Source organism: Melozone crissalis, unplaced genomic scaffold, assembly GCF_028551555.1.
Source record: "Melozone crissalis strain CALT ecotype California unplaced genomic scaffold, PUWL_Pcris_2 ptg000016l_1, whole genome shotgun sequence".
Taxonomy (NCBI): domain Eukaryota; kingdom Metazoa; phylum Chordata; class Aves; order Passeriformes; family Passerellidae; genus Melozone; species Melozone crissalis.
The window spans coordinates 20,215,727-20,231,085 of NW_026535794.1; the positions used below are offsets into that span (position 1 = coordinate 20,215,727).

The following is a 15,359-nucleotide window of genomic DNA, read 5'->3' on the forward strand; positions in this document are numbered from 1 at the left end:
AATGCAAGTTTTGGGGAAAAAGCTCAAACCAAACAAAACAAGAAGAAGACTTGAAGACACCCATGCAGTTGTGTTGAGAATCAGCAAACAGATTCTTTGCTAGGATAATAGGAAAGGTAGTGAAATTAGATGAGTACTGTGCAAATAACGACCATCAGTAGCAAGTAAAATCTCAGAAGGGAAATTACTTTGTGTGTGATTGAACTGCAAAACAATCTGTTTTGTTACAGTTCTATTTAACTTTATACAGAACTGGCTTTTGTTTTTAGAATATATTACTGGATGCAAGGCTACTGTACCATTTTAAATTGTATCCATCTATCTTTCAAAAGTTGTGACAATGGTGACAAAGGGGAGGAAAAGCAAACAAATATGTGATGACCATAGATTTAGAATAGCTTATTTGAAGGTAAATAAGAATACTCTGACTCACCAGTACACGAATGTATTTTAAAGCTTTTCTTTAGACCTCTTATCATACTACCTATCTGGCAAGTCAGCAGCAAACATGTTTAATTTTATAATAGTAGTGTTAGAATGCAGATGCACCAATTTTCCTTGCCATAAAGGATTGACGCATATATACGATGACATCAAAAGAAAATATTTGCATAAGTTTTGTATATGTCTAAATCTATTCTTCTTTGTGACCGTCTGAATAACCATCCAAACTGTAAATAAGAATTTTTTTCTACGCTTTTCTTAGCAAAAGCCATTAGCACTCCAGCTGGGGTTAAGAAAAACACTGTGAGATGCATCAAGCAGCTAAATATAATGCATAACAAAGGTTCTAAGACTGTTGTACATGAACAAGCAAAATCTAAGGAAAATAGAGACAGCAGTAAAATAGACAGGGAAGAAAATTAATTACATTTCTTTATCCATGGTGAACCTGTTGGATCAGATTTATGTTAATGTCTTATGCATATTTATGATGAGAAAATGAATCTTGGTGCTGTAGATATTGTATTCTGAATAAGAAAGTGCAGACAAGCATGCAAACAAATATTACATTTGTTTGTGAATCAGGGAACTCACAGAATTGTTGATATCTTTTAGAAGGAGATCCTTAGACCTAAAAAAGCATAGAGACACTTGAAGTGCTACTTGGCAAGGCTGTTCTTGAAAATCATAATGAACAGTAGAGGAACTTTTGAAAACAATGGCAACTTTACTTTAAAATGCTAAACAGGAAAGAAAAAAAGAGGGATGAATTTCCACAATTTCATGTAAAGCCATAGATATCCAGCTGAATACCTCTATTTCTGCACATAACTAATGATGTTTGACCCATGGTGATAGCAGCCCTTTCTAAGTCATGATATCTGAGCACACAAGCACCTACAGATGCAAGTTTAGACATTGCTTCATCAGTTATGTCTCATTTGTTTAAAGCCAATGACACAGTCCATTAAAGTGAAAATAATATAACAAGACCTTAGGAGTGCTTTGCACCACTAATTCCAGAGTTGATGACAATTGTTAATGATGTTCTTAATGAATTCCTCCCAGTGAGATTCCTAACTCTATGGGCCATCACATCAGCAGTCCGTTCTTTTAACAGACAAAGCACCACAGATCATCTCAAGTTGAAGGGGACCCATGATGATTTTCAAATCCAACTTCTTGTCTATTTTAAACTTATTCCTATTATTTCTGTTCATAAATAACTTAACTTATTTCAATAGCTCAGTTATGTCTATTCCATTGATTCTGATATTTTTAAACAGCCTCCAGGAGAGTATTTCTTATTATTGGGGTAGTTTGTTCAGTCTGCTAACACCTTTCACCTATTCATGACATGAATAAAATGGATGGTTATGATGAGTTACATTTGGCCTGCTGTATTCTCCAACATAGAATACAGCCCCAAACCTTAGAAAAGATGCAGTTTTAAACATTTTATCCATTTGTTGTATATGGACTCTCTTCTGTCTGCACTTTACAACTGTTTGGAATACAAATAATTTTCATTAATATTTTTCATAATAAATCACTGATTAATTTGAAAAAATTAGCTCAGTATTAGTGGTGAATTTAGGAAACTTAAAATGAAGTAGATTAAAATAATGCTGAATGAAAAGGGACTTGCCTTACATTCATGCATTTGAGCATGACAGAAAAATTCAAAACTTTTTCCTCTCTGACTATTAAACCCCAAATCTATTACAAAATTAGATGTATCTAAGATTGAATGTATGGAGATAGCAGAATCTTTTTAAGATACACAGACATAAGTATTTATATAAATCGGGAGGCGTGAAATGTTACACAGTTATCCAGAGTATGAGCCTCATATCTGCTGCTAGCTAGATTTTTATTGATTTCACATTATATTTAATTACATGACATTCTGTTCAGACTAACATTGTGTTTATCACATTGATTTTTAGTAAAGGATGCTACAAGCAGCAAGTGATGGGGATCACATATTTCTTTAGAAATAACTGCATAAAAATGTTGTAGCAATCAATTTGTATATGGTATCATAGCCATAACGTACCTAATCTTTACGCTATTATAGGCACTGGGGCATTTTTTATACAGTGAGACACTGAAATATTTTTTGTTAAGAAGAATTTTTCTGGATGGAAACTTTATGGCAGCCTCCTTGCACTTCACAAGCTACTGAATAGGAGTACACAAATAAAATGCAGAAGAGACATCTCTCTTCTTGTCTAGGTTCCACAGACAAAAGGAGTTCCTACATCACAGTAGAACTTCATAAAGCATGACAGGCTGATTTTTCACTTGCTTAGCTACAGCTCTACATACCAAAATGAAAAGCATCCTCACCCCCTGGATAACTGTATGAGGGCTGCTTTAATGCAGAGTGCAGTCCCTTCAAAGTCATAAGCCCTGCACATTTTCTGCATCAAACATCTGAGGGCAGGTGGGAAAGGAAGAGAGAAGCAGAAAACTTGGCTTTCCTCCTCTCCCCAGGCCCAGGGAGTGAAGCTGGCTTGGCTCAGGGCTCTGAGCTATACATTTCTGGATACATGCTTGGCATGACAGGATCATCGCTTTGCAGCTTTGCAGATTCCATTTCATGAATTATTATTTTGTTTTCTGCATTCTCCAACCTTTTAATCTGTCCTGTGCTTTGGTATTTTCTTTCATATCTTTGGAATGTATTTGCTTCTAAAACAAATGCAAATATGGCCTGAGGGGGATAGAAAAACTATCCTGTGCTTTGACCTGCCCATTGCATCCAGAAATCCTTCCATCTCTTTCACTCTTGTACACATATGTTAATGTAAAGGAGAGATGCATGAAAGAGATATATGACAAGTAGAAATATGCTCAGTGTAGAGGAGGCTGGAGGTCACAATGTCACCTTTTTTCTGCTTTTAAGAGGTTATTCTTTTGCTGAGGCCTACTCATATTGAGTGTAGATTTCTCTACAGCCTGGGCTGGTTGGTGACAAAAGGCCAGGCTGATCTCTGTGCTCCAACTGGCTGGGAAAAAATGGCTCAGATCTGTGGCTGGCTCTGCTGGCTGTTTGTTGGTCAGGGCAGGAATCACATTTTCCTGCTACTCCTCAAGAGTTTAGCTGCATGCAGGCTTCATGCAGACAGAAATGGTTAAAGAGAATTATTTGTTGGTCATACTATAAGTTTTGCAGGACGACTGGACCACAGGATGCAATGGAACACATCCTAGATTTGCATGAGTATTTCTGCTTTAGACTTACTGCTTCCCAGTATATGGTTTACTATTTATTAGTGCAGACTATTACCAGGCAATACTACTACAAAAAAGCTCCAGAAATTTCCCCAGAACATAATCTTTACAACCTATTTTGTAATTCTGCACTTTTTAATTCCCTAAACTGAACCTGGGAAATTCCAAGAGTTCAATGTTATTTCCAGATCAAGTAAAAAAATTGTCACTTTCCAAAAAGACACACTAAGACTGCTAAAAACAGATGGTGTTTTCATTTAAGGCTCTGGAAAGTTATTATTAATTGCACATCAGTGCCCTCTGTGGGTTGAACATAGTGAAAGGTCAGGCTCAGGTGAGGAGCCATCATTAAGGAAAACTTGACAGTAAAGGGCATTGATTTGCAGCAGTGGGTCCTAGACTTCCATTATGGCACATTATGCTGAGTAATAAACACTCAGAAAATGGCAGAATTACTTCTAAGAAGGCCAAAACCTGATTAGATCTGCAGCTCTGTATGCCCAGCCCTATTGGAAAATTAATATTCATATTCAGAGGAATTTTATCTGCTTTCTGATGGTCTGAGGGGAATTATTTTTTAATGATTTCATTCCATTGCATTTCAGAATCTTTCTCATGCTTGTCTTCATTTGAAGGACAATCTAAAGTGTTTATAGCCTCTCTTTTGAGCACTTCAAGGGGGAAGGTACAACTTACTTGGCTCAATATCCTCCTTAATTCACCTGGGGATAGTAAGAATAAAGGAGAGGATGGATTTATTTTTGTCTTAGAATTCCTTTTATTTTTTAGCTGAGTTTAATATTTTTTCTATCCATCAGAGACCACCATTAGTCTCAAGGCTACCTTTCTAACAGATTCAGAACAATATTAGGAACTGACTCCAAAGCATGCACAAGGAGTATGTGATTTTCCATTACAAGATGTTGCAAAGAAACTTCCTGTGAATGCACTTTCTTTCCGAGCAATACAGTAAATATTCCAGATGCAATTATAAAGATTTTTCTATGAGGCAACCTTCCTAGTTGCATCTGCAATGAAACAGAAATGAAACACAGATTTTGTTCTTGATCTGCACCTCTCCTTCTATTCATATTCCAAGCTGGGTTCAAAATATTTTCCTGGTTCATTCCCATCAGATATTTATTTCAGCAGAGCAACAGGAAATGAAGCAGAGCTTACCAAATGGATGGAGGCAATGAAAACATTTCTTAAACATTCCTGGACTCTTCAAACCAAATATACTTGAGGGCTTTTTAATCAGAGACAGAGTATTTTCAAATGATTCATAAAAAAAATAAATGTTTGTTATTAATACCTTAAAAGTACTTTCCAGATTAACTGTATCAAAAGACTCCCCTCTCTACATCACCTTTCAGACTTTTTAGAGAAGTAAAACACTTTTTACCTACTTCTATAAAAAATTAGGAAAAACATCTCTGCTTTCAGTTTGCTTTGAAAACAGTATCTTCCTGACAAGCTTTGATTATCCAGAATCTTTTAAACATGATATACATTATGCAAAATACAGAAAAATAGTATAGAATGAGCATAATGTGACACTGTTCTTTTCTCTAGTTTTGGATGCGTTGTTATCCCTCTGTTTTACAAGAGTATTTCAGGAGGGCAGCTTACTTTTCAGGTACTTATCCTTCGTTTAGGATGAAATGTATTTTCATGGTGTGCAAATGAAGTTAATTAATAAACCTGGTTTTAATGCAGTTTTATTTTCCTTGGTGTGATAACATTATTAAAGTCTTTTCATGGCTGACCAAATAGTTTAAAAATAAAGTACCCCATGATGAGCTGCATTTCTTCCCTGCTTCTTCATTTTGTCAGCAAGGAGTGGAGAGCAGTCCTGAGTGCTACATGCACATCAAAGGAACAGGAGATAGTAGGAAGAAAAGTCACACTTCTCCTTATTTGCCCATAATTTAAAGAGCTTGTCCAGGAATTTGTATTTCCCCAAGTCACAGAACAATTAATATCTCTGCTGACACTTCTAAAATAATCTACTTATTTATTTCAGTTTCATTGCTTGAGAGTGAGTTCTATTTGGAGAAGGTTCTGAGCACCTTCCTTATAGATTTGGGCTGATGCTACCTCTGCACACAGAATACTTGCTTAATTTAAAGATCTCACTTCCTAAGCTTTAGTCTCTCATAAGTAGCTTGAAAAAAAGTGCATTAAAATATAATAAAACTGAAAACTGATGCTGTATAGCAAAATGTCTTTAAAAAAAAGGAAAATATTATTGTGTCTCCTTCATCTGATGCCATACCAACAGTATGAAAGATTCTATTTTTTTTAGTTTCTCACTGATTTTCTCTTAAAAATTTTTAAAACACTGCTCTACTTGAAAACAGTAAATTAACCATACAGAGGTTGATCCTATATTTCATTCAAGCAAACAAAAGCTCTACACGAGCCAAATGGTCAGCAGTATCAAATTATCAGACTTATTTAAATGAGTCAAAAAAATGCACTGAAGTCTATATTTGTTCATCCAAGACTTAAAATTCAAGCTAATATTTTCCTTCTGATCCTCTTCCCTATTTTCTTTGTTTCCTTGTTTCTTCTTTTCTCTCTTCTACCTTTCCTTCACAGTGACACGAAGAAAAATGAGAGCAGCCACCAAGGCCATGAAGATGGGAGTTATGAGCGAGCACAGTGTCCTCTGGCACACCTGTCAGTCACCAGTCTGACAATAATTCCATACAAACACCTCCCTTAAACAGCACTGGCTCAAATAACCCAGCTACCTTATTCTGGAGAAAGGCAAATACTTGGCATTTTATGGGCAAGGTTGATATGCAAACAAACCAAACAAAACATTTGTTCATGTTGTTTTTAATAATATAGGAAAATCTGGGCATAGTAGTAGTTATTTATTACTCTGCCCTCAGCTAATGTTTTGAAAATGTGTCGCTCCTATTAAATAATTCTTGTGGTTAGTATTGTCATTACATTTAGAAAATTGCTGCTAATTATCTGAACGTTGAAGCTCTGCATTAAACACATAATTCCAAAATTATTGAGTCTTCCTAGAATAGCTCTGAGACAAACAAACTATTTCAATGTAGGAAGAGATTTTAAACTCAAAATTTATCTTCCATCACTAAACTGAAGGATGCTGCAAGATGCTCGCTATGGGATTCTGAATTTTTCAGCAAATTGAGGTAGCAGAAATGAAGAAATAGCATCAGAAAAGCAGGCAAGAATCTACAAAGTAATGTTTCCAAAAGGCAAGGACAAGTTAGGGACAAGTCTGCAACAGGATGATTTTTACTTTAGGAATCTGATACTGATGAGCTTACTCAAGCTCCAGTGACTTAAATGAGAATTCTTGATGCTCAGCAATGAAAAGAATTCATTAAAAATCCAAAATTTTCAGTGTTATATTGTGGTAGGAACCGGGCAATCTATTTAGCATGTCTCTGTCTTCAATAAAAAACACTTGAAGAGGAAACATGAAGCTGATCAAATGACATGTTGGAGAAATTATTTTATGCAGGCAACGTATACCTATGCTACCTATGTACATCAGCATGCATGAAAATTTGGCTCCACTTTTAAGGACAACTTAACAAAAATCACACCAAAAATTGAATTTTCTCAATGCCTTATAGAAAGAAGGAAAACAGCATTCAAAGATGAAACAGTGATATTTCAGCTTTCAAGCCTTTTATTAGAGTCTGTGTGTATTAGTCTCAGTTGGTTTTCATAATAAGAGTTAATGACAAAACCCATCCAGCCAACCCTTTAATTTCCTCCTTTGTGTAAAGTTTTATGATGATTTTCATTCTCTGAAATATCTTTTCCCCAATTTTCATTTCCTAAATTACCATCACTATAATAGAGGACTACACATTTCAGCAAAAAAACCCCCCATGCATTCCAATGAAATAGGTAGATAAATAAGTGTACCACAGATAAAATTCCTTTTTTAAAAATGCACCTGTTTTGTTTGGAAATCTCGAATCTCAGTGAATTCCTCCAGAGCATCAAAAAGCATCAACACCTCACCCTGCCATGGGTGCCAGCATTTGTAATATTTCTAGAGGTAGAATTCTGAAATAGTAAGACTCTTCCTTTTTAATTGCTCAAAGTGCTGAGTTGAGAGAAAACAATTTAAAAGATGCTTTGATAAAAAGTGATTGGTAATTCACCTGGACACAGTAGTTAGTTTCAATCAGGTACACATTGCAAGGAATGACAATTAAATTGCTCGTTAAAAAAGGACAAGTTACGCTTCAAACCCACTTATTTTGGAAATCTATAATGGGAAGAAAAGAATAATTTTTTGGTTTTCCTTAAATTAGTCTGTGTATTTCACTTTCTTATAACTTTGATTTGTCCTGTCACGACTATTAAATCTAATAGATATCATTATAGCCAGCTTTCATTTATAGCCAAGCAAACTTTTCTGACATTTGCATCCCTTTACATTCCCATGGTAGCATTTCCATCAAATATACTTTTATGTGCTTAGGCTCTTAAAAAATATATCTTCATTTCATAAGCTATCCTTATCAATTGGAAGAGAGAAATAAAACAACTCACTCAAAAAGAGGATTCATTAGGTACTTTGTTCTACTTCATCCTCTCCTCATTTCCTAGCTCTGCCAGCCCTTCTTTCTCCTCAAGTGCATTTATTTCTTCTTAATTTCCTGTCATAATCCACCTTTGTTTCATTTTGGGTTTTAGGCAGCTTAAGGGATATAATTTTTATTGCTTGGATTAGATTTTTTTTCCCTCTCAGTTCTGTTGCTAAGGCTAAGTAATAGTAAGCATCAAAGCCACTTTATAAGACCATTAGCATTTCAAGCAACTTAGTTCTGTTTTGTCTCAAACCTTGTTACACCTTTGTTTTAATCATATTTTACAGATCTCTTTGCAATGTCCACATCTCAGAGTTGAGACAACTGAAATTTTGTGGAAAAGCAAAGCTTTCAAGCTTGAGAAATAATCACAGTTACAAAATTTCTAAGATTCTGGACAACTATTACAACCCTCCATAGTGCCAAACAGGGACAGGGGGCTAAATGCTGTGCAATGATAGATTCCATGGATTAAAAAAGTAACCCCCTTACTTCTATGCACTACCTGCACAAATGCAGAGCATATAGAGTAATAGATGTAACAGAACAGTTTATGAATCAAGATCATGAAAAAGTATTTTGCAGACATGAGGAAACCTCAAATCTCTCATGTTTTTCCTCCTATAGGGAATACTTTGAATACTATACTGAAAGACGGGAGGCAAAAGTCACTTTCTAAATTTCAGTGCTTTTTATGCATCTTTAACTCACCTTCTCTTTTTTTATTTTTCTTTTTTTCTTTTGCATTCATTTTTTTCTTTCTCAGTTTGGATATGGACTGAGAGAAGGAATACAAGTGTCTGAGTAGGAAGTGCATACCCCTAATAACTCTAGAACCAGGGGTGACATCCATGACAGGAGGAGGATGGCAGGGCACAGCCCCCTGGGTGTCTGGGAAGGTCTGTGCTTACAGCCAGGCACAGTGAAACTGGGACTGGGTAAAACTCACACCTGAGCTCTGCAGAGCAGACCAGACACTGCCCAGAAGAGCTTCTCCAGGATGCCTTTGGGAGAAAAAGGATGGTGGAGGACCCTTCCTTTCACATGTCATGGATCAAAGCACAGTTTGAGTGACACAGTGGGCGGGCAGGACACAAGCTGGGCTGGCAGGACAACTGCTCTGCTCTGCCACTTTGACAGGTGCTTGCTAAGGTCAGAAACACTCTATTCACTGAGTCACAGTGTTTACATGATCAGTTCCACAAAGTGGGAATTATGGAATCAACCTGTGTGAAAGTCCTCTCAGCTCTTCAAAATGTGAAGATTTGTGCATGAAGTATTAAAGAATTATCACTATAGCAGCCTTGTAAAATAAAAGCCCCAAGGCAAACCCAATTCACCTGAGCAAAGTATCTGGAACCTTCCAGAGATTTTGTTTGTTTAGTCAATTTTTCAATTTAGCAATTCACCTCTAATAATTTTGATTGTCTGCACAACACTGAGTGGAAGAAGGAGGAAAACATATATTTACAGAAATTCTGGTTAGAGAAAAAGAAAATAAAATTTGATAAAATAAAGGAAAAAGAAGTACATATCTCTGATGTAAACAAAATTTAGTTAGGAAAAGTAAGGTTCTTTCATATAGGAAAATATCATTAAAAGATTAGTAATAATTTTAAGACTGACAATATTAATTTTTAATTCTTTTACTCTGACATAAAAACCTATAAGGTTTTAATAAATATTTAATCTGTCACTTCTTCAAAGCGATAAATCTGCAGGACAAGGATTGGCATGAATATTCCCTATTAATCATCAAAGTGCATCATATGCTTTTTCAGATGTATGAGAGAGTGATTAATGTCAATCAGGTGTCATTCCTACTTTGATGCAGTGGGATGTTCTCTGGGATATAACTGTATTTCTTTCTTTGTGACATCTACTATACAGCATATTTGTATTCTATTGGAATATTTTCAATTCAATTGTAGTTTTTGGGCTTGTAGAAATATAGAACAGATCCTCTGGGATATTAGATTAACTGGACAGCCTCAGGGGACCCAAAACACTGAGGCTGAAAAAAATAGTAAGTCCTTTATATAGTCAAAACTCAATTAAGTGTTTTAAGCTTCACTGTATTGATCCTGGATATATGAGACATCTTTAAGAGAAATGTTTAAGTCCTGTCTCTATAACATCTAATGGATACAACTATTTATCTCAGAGAATGCCAAAGAACCAGATATTTGATTTAATTTTTTAATCTGCAGTTATGAAATATATTCCCTAAAAATTGAGAGCTCTTATAACTGACAGATAGTCCTGTAATAAAACACCTTTCTATCCAATGGCCACCACCAGGTATGTTGAAAGAAAAATGAAGTTAGAAATATGTAAATATACATAGCATGGTAGGGATGTACAAGACCCCAAGACAAAATTTGCAGACAGATTCATGAGATCTTGGTATTTGCATTGCCAGCAGCAATGCTAAAAATTTAAGTAAATGGTAACATTTACTGAAATATTCTAAATTCAAATTTATCCAACATTCCTGACAGTACCCAGTAGTGCTCACTGAAAGGTATTATATAGAATAACAAATCTACAGGAAGCAGTAGGGAAAGTAGCAGCCACCTTTCCTCTTAGAGGTGTTTGCTCTACCATGAGACAAATCATACTTAAAATTCCCTTTGACATGGGGAGCAAACAAAGAGAGACTAAGTGATTGCAGCAGTGGTTGCTCTATGGACATCTATGACTTTAAATAATAGGAATTTGTCCCACCCAGAGTGGGACAAATTGCATTTTAAAATCAAGTCCTGTGACCTTAACATATTTCTTAGGAAAAAAATCTCCCTGTTGTAGAAAGTACAGAGATCTCTTTCTAAGAAGTCTTTCCTGTGGTAGCAGACATAATTTTCCAGGAAAAGGCAAAATGATTCATCTAAAAACAAATATGGGAACACGTCAGCCACACTCCAATATATATAAGAGAATTTGTAATATCTTTTAAAACAAATACAAATAAAACTAAGGTAGAACAGGAAATTCTGCGGCACTTCTTTCTCTTCCATTAATTTATTTTTTGTTTTCAATCAAAATCCCTCAGAGCTCCTTCAATTTTTTTCCCAGTGCAGCAACTATTACATTACCCATTTCTGGTTTATAGTTTCAGTAGCTGTGGTAACCTCAATTCTGTGGTTCCACTTCTTCACTTTTTCCTTAGATCTTGCAGACAGTGCAGAAGTTTTGTCTGTGTTTTCTAAATGGATTTATTCCCTGAAGCAAATAAGCAAAGAGCTAATTATCAGAAGAGTATAAACCTTTTACTGTGAACTGAGGGAATATTGCAGCATTTAAAAAGGCAAATCAAGAAAAATATAGCCACTAAGTGACAAAGCAACCCAAGAAAAAGAAAACTCCAAGGGATTTGTGGAAGAATGTACCTTCCCTACCACTTCTACAGTAGAAATTCAATGTCATCATGTCAGCTTGGAAAGGCATATTTCAAGATAATGTAAAAAGTTTCTATAGCAATGGCATCTTCTGCGTAAAATCTGTAGCAGTTAAATTGGCATATTCAGAAATAAAAATGATATGCTATAGGATATTTTGTTATCATTTACCATGACATTCCTACTTTGGTCCTGCCACACCGTAATTGGTAACTTTTTTTCTCATATGACCACATCTTTTGTGGATATCATTTATAAAACCATTCAGGTTTTCAACTACATACAATGAAAATTCTCTTGTCCAACTCTTTAATATTGCCCTTTTCTAGACACGTGGTGTTTTTAAAAGGATCTTACTGCACCATTTTTGTCAAAAAATCTCAGATCTAACCTGAATAAACACCTAACTTCTCTGTGCCACAAATCTTGGTACAACTTGGAAGGAGAGGACTGCAATTTTTATAGAGATTAAATTCCAGAGAAACTGACTTTAACAAACTACACTTTTAACTATGGAAAAGTCTAAGATTAATTAATGTGCAGCTAGTGAGTCAGGGGAAGATTTTCATTAGTTCCTAATTCCTTTCCATAGCCCACATACTCCTAAAGCAGCTAGACTGGGAAAAGACAAAAAAGGAGAACTCTCACTCTTTTAGTAACTCTTGAAGAATAGAGCTGGTGTATAAAGTGTTAAAGAGATGAAAATCAACCTAAATAATTTTTGACTGCTAATAAACTCTTTGATAACATACTCATTCTAAGCTCCCATTGAACACAATTCTGAACTGAATCACACTGTCAAAATGCTCAGAATAATGTTGTGCACTGCAGAATCCTTCATGTCTAATGATATTTCCATGTCATAAATAACAAGAGTCTTCTAGTGTTCGCTGATCAATGAAATGAATTAGATGCCTCATGTATCAAAATTTAAATAGCACCTCTTCTGGATCACATTGGAAATTCTGATTTAAAGAAGTTTTTCTTCCATGCAGATCAAACTAAATTAAACTGGAAAGCAGTAATATACTAGAGGTGTGCTATTCAGTGGAAAGCATGAAAGGCAGCAGTGAGGTTCTGAGGGGAAGACCAAATAACATCTAAATATAGGCTGAAGGTTTTAAAGGCATGAATGGCAGAGTAGCTTTATCATCCTGTCACTTAAAAGAAGAAGCACTTTATTCAGATGCCTAAATGAGGTGGTATAAATGTACAGAAAACAAGTGTAAGCAAACTATTTAAAAGCTGAAAGATGATTCACATTCGTGCCTTGATTTATTGATTCAACCAAATATAGATTGAATGCCTGGTCCACTGTAATTTCAAACAAAACACCGTTTCTAATAAACTGAGAAGTTAAGGACATAAAATAAAGTTATACAATTGCATTAGCCTAATTTTCCACTGTGGTTTCATATGACCTTTCCACAACCTCTGCCTCTTTCATTTCAGTGGAAGAAAAACTGACGTTCATAAAATTGGATGTCAAATAATAACTTGAATTATTAATAATAAAACAGCCCCCATGGTATAGAACCTTATGTTAGCATTATAATAAGAAAGGTGGGGTGACATATAGTGGTTTAGAGAAAAAAGATGATTTTGAAAGGAAATAAAAATAAGATTACTTGCACTTTTTTATTCACCACCTTTCAATTGTTTTCTTAAGTTAGAATTAAAACAAGTTTAAAATATGTAATTGTATTTATATTCAATGACTGCTATCCAACAAACAAGAATGCTTTCCATTATACAAACTTTTTTTTCTGTCTTGTATGAATTTGAAAGTTAAGCAAAAAGGTTTGGCTCATAGTTTTCATTTAGTATGAAAATCTGAGAAGCATCCACATCATGTTTGGTTAGATACAGTCTCAAAGGCTTTGTGGTTTTTGTTTGTTTGATAGGTTGTGGGTTTTTGTGGTATGCTCAGTCTCTTTAGAAAACAAGACCCCAATTCTACTAAGAAAGTGCTCATATTGTGATGACACCCACTTATTCCTTCTTCATATTACAGCCCAGAATTGCAGCTAAATGTTAAACAATTCTCCTTATTTTTTAATTCCATGAGAGCTGTACTTTTAATTAAGATTTATTTATTAAGAACAAACACACAAACAAAGAAACCCACCAACTTTCCACATCATCTAAACAACTGGAACCAAGGAAAAACCAAGGATCACAGATAGATTAAGGCCCTCTACAAATCTGGTAGATGGGAGCTAAGAAATGCAATTTTTAGTGTTCATCTTCTACTTGTACTGCTTCTGCTGAAGGCAAAATCAAATATACCCTGCAGACCACACAGTTACACCCACATATTCCAGATTTAATGCAAATAGTCTGTAACTCCTGATTTTAGTAGAATTACTGTGTCATCTCTTGCAACTACATTAATTTAAACAGAAAATCAAGTTAACGTGGTTTCTTCAGCTTTAAAATCAGTTTAAAATTCCTTATTTGAGTTCTCTGATATTTTTTAATTGCAGGTACGGCCTAGTAAATCTTGCAGAAACAAGTTACAAAAGAATGAGGACATGGGGAAGTGCTGAGGGAAGCTGGAAACCTGAGGAGTACAACTGAAAAGAAAGACCTATTGGAAGAATTTGAGTCTACAAGGAGGAGAAACTGCTGTGAATGGACTATGGGATTTCCACAAGTGGGCAGGAAATTAATCTCTGAGCTGCAACGACCCTTTCACCAGCAAGCACTGTGAAGTTATGAGTTGTGGAAGGTTTTGTTTGCATAGTAATGTGGTGGGAAGAAACTGGTGTCTCTCAAAGCTCCCCCTGCATTGACACTGTTATTCTCGGCTGCAAATACCTGCTCTCTACAACAGTATTGCATATTAGTGTGTGCAATGATAAGACAATTCTACCTAATGCTACGGGGTCAACCTAAAAACAAATACATTTAGAGATTATTGCAATTGTAAATATGTGTACTTAAAAATTCCTAGTCTGACTCTCACAGGAAATTACCAGAATCAGATCCTCCCATAATTGTGAAATAAATTATGGCAAATACAGAAACACAACTGGTTTGGGGTGGTTTTGAGGTTTTTTGTTTGTTTGGGCTTCTTTTTGTTGTTTATTTTTGTTTATGGTTTTGTTTTTGGGTTTTTTTGTTTTGTTTTGGGTGGGTTTTGGGGCTTTTGTTGTTGTTGCTTTTCTTTTTGTTGTTGTTGTGGGTTTTTTTTTTTTGGTTGGTTGGTTTCATTCGATTTTTCTTTCTGAAGCTAATGAGAATTCAAAGCTGAAGGTCACCAAAAAAAAATCTACAAGGATAAAAATTAGACTCTTGTGTTAAGGACCATTATTGATTAATCAAAGTAATTTTAAGCACACTACAACTTGGTACTGCAAGCCTGCCAAAGATCAAGGACTATCTTGATCTTCATGATGCTAAAACTTATCTGTGAATTAAAAAATAAAAGTTGCATTAAAGGAATACAAAACCTGTAAAAGACTACTAGTGCTAGTAGTTCTGCTAGTGCTACATCTGATCTTGATGAAGTTTCACAATATAACATCTGCTCAGTTCAGGATTTATTTGAAAAAAAAGAAAGATGCTTTTCTCAGTGGAAGACCAAAGAGGCTTTGGGATGTAAAAAGTGATGAGAAAGGAAAAAGAAAAAAAAAAAAAGATCTTCCACCTTTGCTGAGGTCAAATGGAACTCTTC

The 15,359-nt window shown here is 35.2% G+C and overlaps 1 protein-coding gene across 1 annotated transcript in view; it reads right to left on the bottom strand.

The window, feature by feature from the left end:
- The window catches only part of MALRD1 (MAM and LDL receptor class A domain containing 1), a 234,212-nt gene that overhangs the window by 92,186 nt on the left and 126,667 nt on the right, over positions 1-15,359 (bottom strand). The gene's annotated exons all lie outside the window — the stretch shown is intronic.